This window comes from Oncorhynchus kisutch, linkage group LG14, assembly GCF_002021735.2.
Source record: "Oncorhynchus kisutch isolate 150728-3 linkage group LG14, Okis_V2, whole genome shotgun sequence".
Taxonomy (NCBI): Eukaryota; Metazoa; Chordata; class Actinopteri; order Salmoniformes; family Salmonidae; genus Oncorhynchus; species Oncorhynchus kisutch.
This window is the reverse complement of record NC_034187.2, coordinates 77,179,872-77,194,255: the sequence shown is the minus strand read 5'-3', so window position 1 is coordinate 77,194,255 and position 14,384 is coordinate 77,179,872. Positions and strand designations below refer to the sequence as shown.

Genomic DNA, 14,384 nt, shown 5'->3' with positions numbered 1-14,384 from the left:
TTGATTTGATCTTATGTTGCAACATTTTTAATTGTTTTTATTATATTGGAATAAAGTAGAGACAGAGCTACTAAATGGTTTATCATACACTGCATATGAGGAACAATGGGAAAGTAATTCTGCTTTGAAAGTTGATAAACTTATAACCTCAATTTTGAGAAAATGGCCTTTGAATGTTTTGGTACCTCTGCTGCAGAGCTGTCCTTTGTCTACACCCATTCAGCATTGTTCACACCCTCTTAAGCCAGCCCCACCCACCTCTTTAAGGATTCACATGTGAGGTCATGTGATAAATATTTGAGGTTGTTCAAAGTAGTCACCCTTTGCCTTGACAGTTTTGCACACTCTTGGCATTCTCTGTCTGCTTCACCTGGAATGCTTTTCCAACAGTCTTGAAGGAGTTCCCACATATGCTGAGCACTTGTTGGCTGCTTTTCCATCACTCTGCGGCTCAACTCATCCCAAACCATCTCAGTTGGGTTGAAGCCGGGTGATTGTGGAAGCCAGGTCATCTGATGCAGCACTCCATCACTCTCCTTCTTGGTCAAATAGCCCTTACACAGCCTGGATGTGTGTTGGATCATTGTCCTGTTGAAAAACAAATGATAGTCCCACTAAGCGCAAACCAGATGGGATGGCGTATCTCTGCAGAATGCTGTGGTAGCCATGCTGGGTAAGTGTGCATTAAATTATAAATGAATCACAGATTTCCACTGGTCTGATGTCCATTGCTCGTTTCTTTGCCCAAGCAAGTCTCTTCTTATTATTGGTGTCCTGTAGTAGTGGTTGTTTTGCAGAAATTGGACCACGAAGACCTGATTCACACAGTCTTCTCTGAACAGTTGATGTTGAAGTGTCTTTCTTGAACTCTGATGTATTTATTTGAGCTGCAATTTCTGAGGTTGGTAACTCTGAGTTACCAACCAGATCCTGGTAACTCTAGGTCTTCCTTTCCTGTGGCGGTCCACATGAGAGCCAGTTTCATCATAGCTCTTGATGTTTTTTTGCGACTGCACTTGTCAAGAACTTTCAAAGTATTTTCATTTTCCAGATAGACTAACCTTGTCGTTTCTCTTTGCTTATTTGAGCTGTTCTTGCCATAGTATTGTCTTGGTCTTTGTTGTCTGTATACCACCCCTACCTTGTCACAACACAACTGATCGGCTCAAACGCATTAAGGAGGAAATAAATTCCACAAATTAACTTAACAAGACACACCTTTTAATTGAAATGCATTCCAGGTGACTACCTCATGAAGCTATTTGAGAGAATGCCAAGAGTGTGCAAAGCTGTCATCAAGGCAATGGGTAGCTACTTTGAAGAATCTTAAATACAAAATATTTTGATTTGTTAACCCTTTTTTTGGGTTACGACATGATTCCATGTGTTATTTCATAGTTTTGATGTCTTCACTATTCTACAATGTAGAAAATAGTCAAACTAAAGAAACCCTTGAATGAGTAGATGTCAACCTTTGCCTGGTACTGTAGTTGTATGCATACAATCAGGGGTATCAAGTGGCTGAGCAGTCGGTTAAAAATACATTAATAGCAGCAGCAACTTACTGCGTGTGTTAGGAGAGAGTTATGTGAATAGATGCACTACAGAGAGTGCTGAGAACTGGTCTGTACGAGCCACGCGTGAACAAGGGAATCTATATTCAGAGGGCCTGTTTCTGTCCTGCCATTGACTTAGCATGTGATGTCCAGTCTCTTCGTCACACAACTCAAAGTTAAGATTGTCTAGCTGTGTCCAGTACGGCTGGTGCTTGTACAGGCAGACCATCTCTGGGAGGAAGGATGTCAGCAGCTGAAACCTGGTCCCGATGGAGTCTGAACACTCCTTGGTGACAACACCACCAGGCTCCAGAATATCGCAGATGTAAAACAGGAAATAACAAAAAAATTGAAGACATTAAAACATTAAATGAATTAAAGTATGGAGTCAGGTGTTGTTGCCAGCCATATCTTTCCACCGGCACTGTATCATCCTCCAGTCCAACCAGCTGAGGGATTTTGACCCCTGTCACAGTGCTGTCCTTCACAACACCAGCCATCTCAGACAGTGTTCACTCTGGTCTTTCTGAAGCGCTGCTTGATGAGGCCGAAGCACCAGTTAGGGGCAAACTTGGTGTGTCTTGTGAACAGGAAGTGAAGGTCCAGACTGTGATGGAGCTTGTCCATTGTCCACCAGGCACAATACCAGAGCACAAACAAGTTGTTTTGGCCACTGCAGTTATCATAATTCCGGTCCACATGTGTTTCCCCAACTCCGTAGTTGAAGAAATGGTGCATGTAGTTGACTGCGCTGCTGCCTTTTCTGGATGATATGCAGTTGACTTGTTGTGGTATTCCTTCACAGCAGACACCAAACAAGCCACATTTGCGAGGAGTTAAAAAATTGATTGGGACCTGGCTATATATTTTTTGAGTGAATATCTATGTCCTTAATCCGTATAAAGGAGGACATGTTGCTGACTTGAGTCAAGTCAAAGCTGTGATGTATCCTGATGTCTTTACTGCTGGTTCAAGACTACAAGACTACAGGTCTTGTCAGGTGGTCTTGCAGTCAGCAACCATCTTCTGGTAGACAGACCACTAACTCAGAACAAGCAGGAGATGCTGCTCTTGCTTCTTCAGCTTGGCTGACTTAACAGCTCCTGGCAGATCAGGTCTGAAGACCTGAATGTTGCTCCTCTGGCACTGCCAGCACAGGTCTGTCCTGGGCTTAGTGCTTTAGATGTGGGGCAGCAAATTTCTCCACAGGTTCCAGAAGGAAGACAGCCCGACTACACTTACCTCTGGGAAATACAGAAATACTTTGAGATCAATAAACGTAGTGCCAATCATGTTAGACATCAATTAAATAATCATACCAAGTGTTGTCATTGATTCCTTGTAGACATGTCACACTGCTGTTTTTGTCACATGGGATGGCAGCAGCTTTCCACCAAGGTGTTTTTCCTGGGTTGCGTCCTGGTAACACTATTGCATTATCCTCTGTGTAGTTCTTGAAGTTCACCACTCTCATACTTCAGGTGTAATCGGTGCTTGATTGGGCCAGCTCTCTTTTTGGTGGGAGGCGTTAGACCATTCTCCTTGTATGACTGGTGGAGGAGAGACAGACCTGTAGAACACACCTTTCTGATTGGAGACATTAGTCCATTCTCCTTGTATGACTGGTGGAGGAGAGACAGGTGTGTTCTACAGGTCTTTCTGATTGGAGGCATTAGTCCATTCTCCTTGTATGACTGGTGGTGGAGAGTCGGGCGTGTTCTACTGCTGCTGAAAGACACATTTCAGATACAAATATTTTAGCATTATTGTGCAATAGATAGCCATAATTACTGTCAGACACACCTCGCTAACCTAATGGGTCATCAGCTAGCTAACTTGGGTTATTTTGTTTAGACATGTAGCTAGCTAGCTAAACAATGAACCATAGAGTACTAGCAATACAAACCGTTTGTCATAAGTTAACCAAAAAGGTTCAATGTTAGCTAGCTAACATTAGGCTACAACTAGCAATGCGAAATGGAATTTTGAGGTAACATTACTACACACAGATCATAAATGTAATGTCAGCTAGCTAACAGTAAACGTTAACTTTCTGACAATTAGAACCGTATAATATCTCAAACTGTAGCTAGACTCTTACCCGTATACATGGATGGTAGACTGCAACCTCTTTTGTTAAATAAGACATCCTGTGTCGTTTCCATTTTGTTGGTACAGCTTGTTTGGCCGTTGTGTCAAGCCACTCTGGTTCACACTGACCGTGTGCATTGCCATAAGAATCCTCTTAAGTTTCAGCCCCCACCCAAACTCTGACCATTTTACTCGCCCTAGCAAATCAAATTTCAAATCAAATCAAATTTATTTATATAGCCCTTCGTACATCAGCTGATATCTCAAAGTGCTGTACAGAAACCCAGCCTAAAACCCCAAACAGCAAGCAATGCAGGTGGAGAAGCACAGTGGCTAGGAAAAACTCCCTAGAAAGGCCAATACCTAGGAAGAAACCTAGAGAGGAACCAGGCTATGTGGGGTGGCCAGTCCTCTTCTGGCTGTGCCGGGTGGAGATTATAACAGAACATGGTCAAGATGTTCAATGTTCATAAATGACCAGCATGGTCGAATAATAATAAGGCAGAACAGTTGAAACTAGAGCAGCAGCACAGTCAGGTGGAAGTTGAAACTGGAGCAGCAGCATGGCCAGGTAGACTGGGGACAGCAAGGAGTCATCATGTCAGGTAGTCCTGGGGCATGGTCCTAGGGCTCAGGTCAGTTGAAACTGGAACAGCAGCATGGCCAGGTGGACTGGGGACAGCAAGGAGTCATCATGTCAGGTAGTCCTGGGGCATGGTCCTAGGGCTCAGGTCCTCCGAGAGAGAGAAAGAAAGAGAGAAGGAGAGAATTAGAGAACGCACACTTAGATTCACACAGGACACCGAATAGGACAGGAGAAGTACTCCAGATATAACAAACTGACCCCAGCCCCCCGACACATAAACTACTGCAGCATAAATACTGGAGGCTGAGACAGGAGAGCTGGTTAGCAGAGCTGGTTAGGCTGTTTTTCATGTTCTCCAGAGCGTTGGTGACTAACTGTGTGCTCCAGGCAACAATTTTAATTACGCTTTGTTTGCTGACCATAACTATCACCGGCCATATTTAACGGGTGTTGAGCGTTGGTAAATTCATCAGTTCTGCGCTCTGGCACACTCAGACGAGAGTGCTCTGAAACAGTTGTTGCAGTGACGTTCTATTGAAATGGATGCTTGCATAGTGGAGTCTTATGTTTTACTACGCAATACTTTATTTTTAGACAGGATTACCTACACATACTGACCAGCTCAAATAGACAGAAGCGTGCTATATGGCAGACCAATACAAACTCATCTCTCGGCATGTCCAGCCCACTCATTTAGCTCAGCCAATCATGGCTAGAGAGAAGGTTGCTCGCTTTGTTTTCTTAACCAAATAGGCTCATAATTTAACAATGCTATTCATATTTATGGATGGCATACACGTTTGTTAATTAGGCACATTAAAGTTCACATGTACGAAAAGGCATTTCTGCCCCAAAAAACTCATGTTGCAAATAAAGTTACTTTCAAACAGTTCTCCTTTGAACTAGTGACCCGCGACATATGCCTAGTTTCCTGAAACGGGTCACATGACTATCGATTTTGTTTTTTTCTCCCCCATAACTATCTAGTAGTGCTAGTTTGTATTCATTTGAAAGTCAACAAATGCGTAGTGCTATTTCAGTATCTGAATACATAAGCCTTTCCTGTTGCCTTTTGTTTCTGTAAGGTTTGTCTGCTGACCTACCTAGTTACCCATGTTATTTACATTTTTGTCATTTTTCGCTAATGCCCTACAAGAGCAATTAGTCAAGTGCCTTGCTCAAGGGCACATCAACAGATGTTTCACCTAGTCTGCTTGTGTGTTTGAACCAGCCAGCTTTCTGTTACTAGTCCAACACTATTCACTGCTAGGATACCACAATGTTATCGTGACCTAAACCCATGTTCCAGCAGATTCCTCTTGCCTAAATCTTCAGCACAGCACAGCCACCATAGGAACCTGGTCAAAAGTAGTGTACAATGTAGGGAATAGGGTGCCCTTTGGGACTCGGGTCTGTGCCAGTGGCTCAGCTGGATTTGTAGTAAAGATATGGGGGATCTGAGGAAGGGGATTGGGGCACTGTGGTGGATATATTAGTTACTCAAAACCCCTACTGATCCCATATGTTTCTCCCTGTTCAGGGATGTCTGAGGGGTAGAGAGGAGGGTTGACATGGTAATCTCAGGTGGTTTGTGTTTCACTCCTCATAGATGTTAGCTAGGCTATAGCCTAGCATATTGTAGCTTGAAATCCCACAGCATTTATCCCTTTCACGTAGAGAATACATAAGAGATGTCAACAGCAGTGTCCTGGATGCTGATTTGGATGAGCAATGTTCCAAGTCGTGCTGTGTTGGCTGTCACAGACACCTATGCCTGCTAACAGTTCCATCTGAAAATGATCACTGCGCCTCACAATATCCTATTCATGTTGTCTGAATCATCTCTTCCCCTTGCTTCCAGCCTAGCATTTAGTGTGGTACAGTGGGGTTAGTATAAGCCTAGCATTTAGTGTGGTACAGCGGGGTTAGTATAAGCCTAGCATTTAGTGTGGTACAGCGGGGTTAGTATAAGCCTAGCATTTAGTGTGGTACAGCGGGGTTAGTATAAGCCTAGCATTTAGTGTGGTACAGCGGGGTTAGTATAAGCCTAGCATTTAGTGTGGTACAGCTGGGTTAGTATTAGCCTCGCTGTCTGCCTGCCTGACCTCGGAATCAATGTTTCACGTTTGAATTTCTATCACCGCCTCTTACCGGTGACTGTAATCATGATACAGCACTGCCTCTTCTGCCTAATTGCTTAATTGTTAGTCGATTAGTGTTCCATTGAAGTAGGTCTTTCCTGTGGTTTTGTCTCCCAGGCAGTCTTTCTCACTGGCACCTATCCCACTGCTGATCATGCCAGCCTAGTACATGTGACCTGTCAAACACACAACTCACTCACCACTGCTTACCTTACTAACATGCAAATAAACCTCAGTCCCATTATTTCTCCATCAGTCAGTTGTTTTGTAATTAGGCTAGGACTCTTTCGGTTTTATATATCACACACACACACACACACACACACACACACACGGCTGCTTTGCCTTCATATCTAACCTAGTTTTCCCTAGCCAGGTGCCCCTGGCTGAACTCCCGTCTCTGTCATTACCTGTTGGGGTTGTTCTCTCTGTTCTCGGATACTGGGCTCATTCTCACCCTCCATACACAACTACTTGTGCTGAGCTATTTGTGTTTGAGGTCGGTTTGGTTCTGGTTGGATTATGAAGAAATTCACAGATTTCAGTTTCAATGTATTATATTTTTTACATTAAATCCACTTCATTGTGGGTTGAATGCTGTAACACAGAATAAAACTGTCAATAAGAGTTCCATGATGACTGTGACTAAATTATGGTTATCAATTAACTATTTATTCACATTACTTGAATAAAATATTTCAAAAGTGTATATTCCGTTTGATTTGACTATTATTCCAAGTCATCATCTCTATAGAGCTGCTGCCGATGCTGTCTGACAATCACCATTTTAGTTCTTTGAAGTAAATGAGGTATTCTAATATTACTGCTGAATACCATATATCAATATCTTAGATCATGTATTTTCAGGTAGAGATACCTCGCGGAGCATCTGCTCTCCATCAGGCTCGCAAGGCATTCTGGTCATTGAGTAGTTAACACATTTTCTGCTCTAAATTGTGTAGAATATAAGCCTGTTTGGGTTGATCTGATTGATCTCTAAAGAAACTGCAGCGAGAAAATGCACATTGAGCTCACCGAAAAAAAAAATGGAATTCAAATAATTGAACCTTCGTCATAAAAATAATAATAACCAACATGTTGTTTAATCGCTCAGCACTAGCCACTACCCTCCCCGTTTTAGTTTTAAATTTATTTTTCACTCCCCTGCCGCCCCTCCCCTCAGTGTGTGATATTGTCCTGGGAGTGGCCAGCCAATTGAGGCTGGTGGGTCTACTATGCTCCCCCTATCAGCTCCCACGCTCCCTGCCTGGCAGTGTCGTACAGTGCAGGCCCACCAGGGGAGCACGTGACTGCAGATAGCAAGTTTACTCACTCACTTTTCTCCCAGTTTAGCTTCTACAGGCAAGTTCTTTCTCAGGATAAGTGTGGGTATTTCAGTGGTGTGTTGTACTATTCTTCCTAGGTTCATATAGACCTAGGCTAAGCCTCATATCTCTAGGTATCAGGTGAAGGAAAATAATGTAGCTAGTTGAACTATTTGTTAAAGTGCTGAGTGGACACACAATGTGTACCCAACAACATTCAGTCCAGCTGGAAAACAAAGACTACAAACGGGGGAACTGGTTAGGGTGTATGTGGAACATAGCAGGATAACTGATCAGCTTGTGACTTTTTGTTTTCCTTCATGAAGACTTGTGCAGCAGCTGTGAGGTAATGACACGTTATGCTAATCATAAAGTAGTCTAATTATATAAGTTGTAGGTTAGACAGAAATAATTAAGTGCTCCTAACTCAGTTGAACTGAATGCAGCCTTGGCCTAAATGGACCCATTGTTGGCATTTGTTTTGTGTGTAGGCCTAGCTGTCTTGGCCATTTCTTTTGTTTTTGTTGGTTAAAATGAGTTAATGGAAATTGACCAATATTGACTTTATGATATGATAATGATATTTTGATAATATGATATTAGTCTAGGCCTGTCTTTGTCATCTACGTATGATTAGGCTACAGGATTCTGCCTGATATCAGTCAGTTTCACACCCACAGTGTTCCTATCCCTACAGTACGTGTTGTATTTCCTGTGTGGTAAAAAACACATGGTCTTTACAGACTGACTTGATGTGTTTGCTCTCTTCTCTCCATCTGTGCGGACAGCTGGGTGTAATTGCAGAAGTACTAGTTTGCAAATATGGCAGAGTTATTTGCATGAGTTTCCGGCAATGTTGTGGAAGTAGGGCTGGTCTGGCCTTACCACAATGTCTGCCATGGGCTGGTCCTCTAGCTAGTGCCATGCAGAGAGACCGGCTATGACTGGGGGCTGGTCCTCTAGCTAGTGCCACGCAGAGAGACAGGCTATGACTGGGGGCTGGTCCTCTAGCTAGTGCCACGCAGAGAGACAGGCTATGACTGGGGGCTGGTCCTCTAGCTAGTGCCATGCAGAGAGACAGGCTATGACTGGGGGCTGGTCTGGCCTTACCACAATGTGTGTGCCATGGGCTGGTCCTCTAGCTAGTGCCAAGCAGAGAGACAGGCTATGACTGGGGGCTGGTCCTCTAGCTAGTGCCACGCAGAGAGACAGGCTATGACTGGGGGCTGGTCCTCTAGCTAGTGCCACGCAGAGAGACAGGCTATGACTGGGGGCTGGTCCTCTAGCTAGTGCCACGCAGAGAGACAGGCTATGACTGGGGGCTGGTCCTCTAGCTAGTGCCATGCAGAGAGACAGGCTATGACTGGGGGCTGGTCCTCTAGCTAGTGCCAGGCAGAGAGACAGGCTATGACTGGGGGCTGGTCCTCTAGCTAGTGCCACGCAGAGAGACAGGCTATGACTGGGGGCTGGTCCTCTAGCTAGTGCCATGCAGAGAGACAGGCTATGACTGGGGGCTGGTCCTCTAGCTAGTGCCACACAGAGAGACAGGCTATGACTGGGGGCTGGTCCTCTAGCTAGTGCCACGCAGAGAGACAGGCTATGACTGGGGGCTGGTCCTCTAGCTAGTGCCATGCAGAGAGACAGGCTATGACTGGGGGCTGGTCCTCTAGCTAGGTGCCACGCAGAGAGACAGGCTATGACTGGGGGCTGGTCCTCTAGCTAGTGCCATGCAGAGAGACAGGCTATGACTGGGGGCTGGTCCTCTAGCTAGTGCCACGCAGAGAGACAGACTGGGGTTCCTCTCAACGATGCGATTGGCTTCCTCTCCTTTCCTCCATATTAACTTGAGACACAACTAGGGGACTATTATTAGGGAGAGAGGACCTTGACACATGGAAGTCTATATGCTGACACCACTTATCTGGTGAGTAGAGCCCAACCCCTGTATACTCATGTTTGAAGACACTCCAAGCTGTGGAGTGTCTACAGGCTGTGTTTTGAGACTCTGTACAGTTTATACTACCCTTGTCTGTTACTCTATGAACATTGTCCTCTAGTCATATTTGGTGTGTGTCTGTCTGTCTGGCAGTGCATTATGCTTAGTGCTGGTAATTAAAGGTGTCGGGGAGAGATTTACTCTAGAGAACTAGTGTCTCCTTTGAACAGTGGCACTGATGCTGGCACCAGCTAACAGGAGATTATACATCTAATCAATGTATGTCACATGTGCCAAATAGGAGTGTAGACCTTACTGTGAAATGCTTGGTTACAAGCCCTTACCAATGAGTTAACATTCAGATCAAAATAGTGAAGAGGAATAAAATACACACACATGGGGCTATATACAGGGAGTACCAGTAACCAGTTCAATGTGCAGTAATACAAGGTATTTCAGGTAGACATGTACCAGAAGGCGGGACTGAGGGAGGAGGGGTTGGTGAATTATTAATATTATTATTATTATTATTATTATTCTTTGGAAGACTGCCCCTCTTATTGGCACTAGGTGAGAGGAGATGAGAGAGTGATGGAGATGGAGGGTGAGAGAGCCAGTAAAGGAGAGATGGTAAAAGAAGTTTGGTTTTACCCTCAGAATCGTAGCCTTGTCTTTGGGTCAGGGTGAGAGAGAGGCACAGCGTGCTTCCTCTCTCTGTAGAGAAGATGAACAAGGGAATAGAGGGTCTGTTTGTCCTATTGTTTTTTAGATCAGTTTTAATTTCGCAGATTGTAGCTTCCATCAATGTAATTATGTGCGCCATTTCCAAATCTCATATTATTTTCCCCTAACCCTATCACCCCTTCCCTAAATTGGAGTAAACTAATGGACAACATCACTTATGCTTATACATACTATATACATTTTATGGACACAATACATTTTACAGTCATTTTTTTGTTTTTTGATCCCAGCCTTCAGCTCCACTCAACCCCTCCCGTCTATCTCTTAACGCCATCTATTTGTCTTCTATTAGCCATATCTTTTTCTACTGTAATGTTTCACAAAAGTTCTGAATGTTTCTACAGATGGCAAATATTTTTCTATTTAATTTACAAAGTGTATTATTGATCGATTTGACTGACTTCTTCAAAAATCGCACAGCAGTGCTATTTTCAGGGTTAGCTCCAACTTTCTATAAAAATGTATTGTAGTAAGAATTTCTTTCTTTGGGGATATGTATACAGAGTATGTCCACATCCCCATCAGACCACACTTTATTGGTCAACTACACGGTAATGTCAAAGTTTCATTTTGTCTTTGTGATCAATAAGTAAAATAGTACATTTCTCATAATTTGGTTGTAATCCAGAGGTTAAAGTATCTAGATCCTCAGACTGACGGTTGTTCTGTTCTTGGCTCAGTGGGCGAGACGACTGCTCTAAACCGGCGCCTCGACAGATTGAGAAAGATGTGAGGAGAGCTAGAATTATCTATTTCACTTGCTTTGGCAATGTAAACAGATGTTTCCCATGCCAATAAATCCCTTTGGATTGAGAGATGGGAAGATGTAGAGGCCTGTGGGGAAAGGAGGAAGACACTAGTTGAATTGGAACACATTGCTCCCAAAGATAAAAAATAAATAAATGGGAGAATGAATGTAGTAAAGAGATGGGAGACCCGAAAAGGAGATGTGCTGAGTGAGGGATGAAAAGAGAAGGAGAAAGACATGGAGGGAGAGTCTCGGAGGTGAACAGAGGAGCGTGGGAATGTGACAGTCGGCTGGTGTGAATCACTGCTGACCCATAATCCTCACCTTGTGACTACTGCTTTAGACACTGCTGCCGAGGTCCAACCTCTGTCTCCCTCTCTTTTGCTCTCCTCCACTCGCTCTCACCTCTCCCCTCCCTTTCCTTCCACCCCCTACTTTCACCCTCCACTCCCTCACCCTCGTAGTGTGACTAGCCAGTTTGTGGCGGCTGTGTCCAGACGCTTCAGATCTTGGCTGATGATCAGCCGGTTAGAGGTGAGGGCAGGCCGTAAATGATTTATGAGAGGCTCTCTTGAAGCCAAGAGCTCATGGGTGTCTGTGTTGTCTGTCTGCATGATCAGGCTGTGTGTGTGGCTGGATACAATGTCAGAAATAATAGGTCATTATAACACCTTAGTACAAAGCTGATAATAGGGTTAATAGCCTCGACGTGTGGAGTCATATTTCTGATGTAATGAGTTTCTCTAGTTTCCCCAACAAGTTTTATCTGCCTCGTCTTGCTCTTTAAGAACTTCAAGAGTGCCTTGCTAAAAGGTGACTGTGTTGTCTATTTCAGTTTACCTAACCACATTATACTCTCTCCTCCTCTCCCTCTCATTTTCTCTCCTCCACATCCTCTCTCTGTCTCGCTCTCAATTCAAGGGCTTTATTGGCATGGGAAACATGTTAACATTGCCAAAGCAAGTGAGGTAGATAATATATAAAGTGAATATATATGTGTGTGTGTGTGTGTGTGTGTGTGTGTGTGTGTGTGAAATAAACAATAACAGTAAACATTACAAATCAAAATCAAATCAAATGTATTTATATAGCCCTTCGTACATCAGCTGATATCTCAAAGTGCTGTACAGAAACCCAGCCTAAAACCCCAAACAGCAAGCAATGCAGGTGTAGAAGCACGGTGGCTAGGAAAAACTCCCTAGAAAGGCCAAAACCTAGGAAGAAACCTAGAGAGGAACCAGGCTATGTGGGGTGGCCAGTCCTCTTCTGGCTGTTCCGGGTGGAGATTATAACAGAACATGGCCAAGATGTTCAAATGTTCATAAATGACCAGCATGGTCGTATAATAATAAGGCAGAACAGTTGAAACTGGAGCAGCAGCACGGCCAGGTGGACTGGGGACAGCAAGGAGTCATGTCAGGTAATCCTGGGGCATGGTCCTAGGGCTCAGGTCCTCCGAGAGAGAAAGAAAGAGAGAAGGAGAGAATTAGAGAATGCACACTTAGATTCACACAGGACACCGAGTAGGACAGGAGAAGTACTCCAGATATAACAAACTGACCCTAGCCCCCCGACACATAAACTACTGCAGCATAAATACTGGAGGCTGAGACAGGAGGGGTCAGGAGACACTGTGGACCCATCCGAGGACACCCCCGGACAGGGCCAAACAGGAAGGATATAACCCCACCCACTTTGCCAAAGCACAGCCCCCACACCACTAGAGGGATATCTTCAACCACCAACTTGCCATCCTGAGACAGGGCCGAGTATAGCCCACAAAGATCTCCGCCATGGCACAACCCAAGGGGGGGCGCCAACCCAGACAGGATGACCACATCAGTGAACCAACCCACTCAGGTGACGCACCCCTTCCAGGGACGGCATGAGAGAGCCCCAGTAAGCCAGTGACTCAGCCCCTGTAATAGGGTTAGAGGCAGAGAATCCCAGTGGAAAGAGGGGAACCGGCCAGGCAGAGACAGCAAGGGCGGTTCGTTGCTCCAGAGCCTTTCCGTTCACCTTCCCACTCCTGGGCCAGACTACACTCAATCATATGACCCACTGAAGAGATGAGTCTTCAGTAAAGACTTAAAGGTTGAGACAGAGTTTGCGTCTCTGACATGGGTAGGCAGACCGTTCCATAAAAATGGAGCTCTATAGGAGAAAGACCTGCCTCCAGCTGTTTGCTTAGAAATTCTAGGGACAATTAGGAGGCCTGCGTCTTGTGACCGTAGCGTACATGTAGGTATGTACGGCAGGACCAAATCAGAGAGATGGGTAGGAGCAAGCCCATGTAATGCTTTGTAGGTTAGCAGTAAAACCTTGAAATCAGCCCTTGCTTTGACAGGAAGCCAGTGTAGAGAGGCTAGCACTGAAGTAATATGATCACATTTTTTGGTTCTAGTCAGGATTCTAGCAGCCGTATTTAGCACCAACTGAAGTTTATTTAGTGCTTTTATCCGGGTAGCCGGAAAGTAGAGCATTGCAGTAGTCTAACCTAGAAGTGACAAAAGCATGGATTAATTTTTCTTCATCATTTTTGGACAGAACGTTTCTGATTTTTGCAATGTTACATAGATGGAAAAAAGCTGTCCTTGAAATGGTCTTGATATGTTCTTCAAAAGAGAGATCAGGGTCCAGAGTAATGCCGAGGTCCTTCACAGTTTTATTTGAGATGACTGTACAACCATTAAGATGAATTGTCAGATTCAACAGAAGATCTCTTTGTTTCTTGGGACCTAGAACAAGCATCTCAGAGTTTAAAAGTAGAAAGTTTGCAGCCATCCATGCTTCTAGCAAGGGCAATTTTGGGGCTTCACCATGTTTCATTGAAATGTACAGCTGTGTGTCATCCGCATAGCAGTGAAAGTTAACATTATGTTTTCGAATAACGTCCCCAAGAGGTAAAATATATAGTGAAAACAATAGTGGTCCTAAAACGGAACCTTGAGGAACACTGAAATTTACAGTTGATTTGTCAGAGGACAAACCATTCACAGAGTCACTGATATCTTTCTGACAGATAAGATCTAAACCAGGCCAGAACTTGTCCGTGTAGACCAATTTGGGTTTCCAATCTCTCCAAAAAGAATGTGGTGATCGATGGTATCAAAAGCAGCACTAAGGTCTAGGAGCACGAGGACAGATGCAGAGCCTCGGTCCGATGCCATTAAAATGTCATTTACCACCTTCACAAGTGCCGTCTCAGTGCTATGATGGGGTCTAAAACCAGACTGAAGCATTTCGTATACATTGTT

At 44.3% G+C, this 14,384-nt stretch overlaps 1 protein-coding gene across 5 annotated transcripts in view; it reads left to right on the top strand.

The window, feature by feature from the left end:
• The window catches only part of LOC109879403 (protein tyrosine phosphatase type IVA 2-like), a 48,689-nt gene that overhangs the window by 19,769 nt on the left and 14,536 nt on the right, over positions 1 to 14,384 (top strand). Inside the window, exon 1 of one of the 5 annotated variants that reach the window (XM_031788986.1) lies at positions 7,701 to 8,045. The exons of 3 other annotated variants lie outside the window; for them this stretch is intronic. The gene's annotated coding sequence lies outside the window, so the exon portion shown is untranslated. Of the gene's footprint in view, positions 1 to 7,700; positions 8,046 to 9,491; positions 9,624 to 14,384 lie in introns of those variants that run through there. One more of the 5 variants, XM_031788989.1, reaches the window with a different exon arrangement.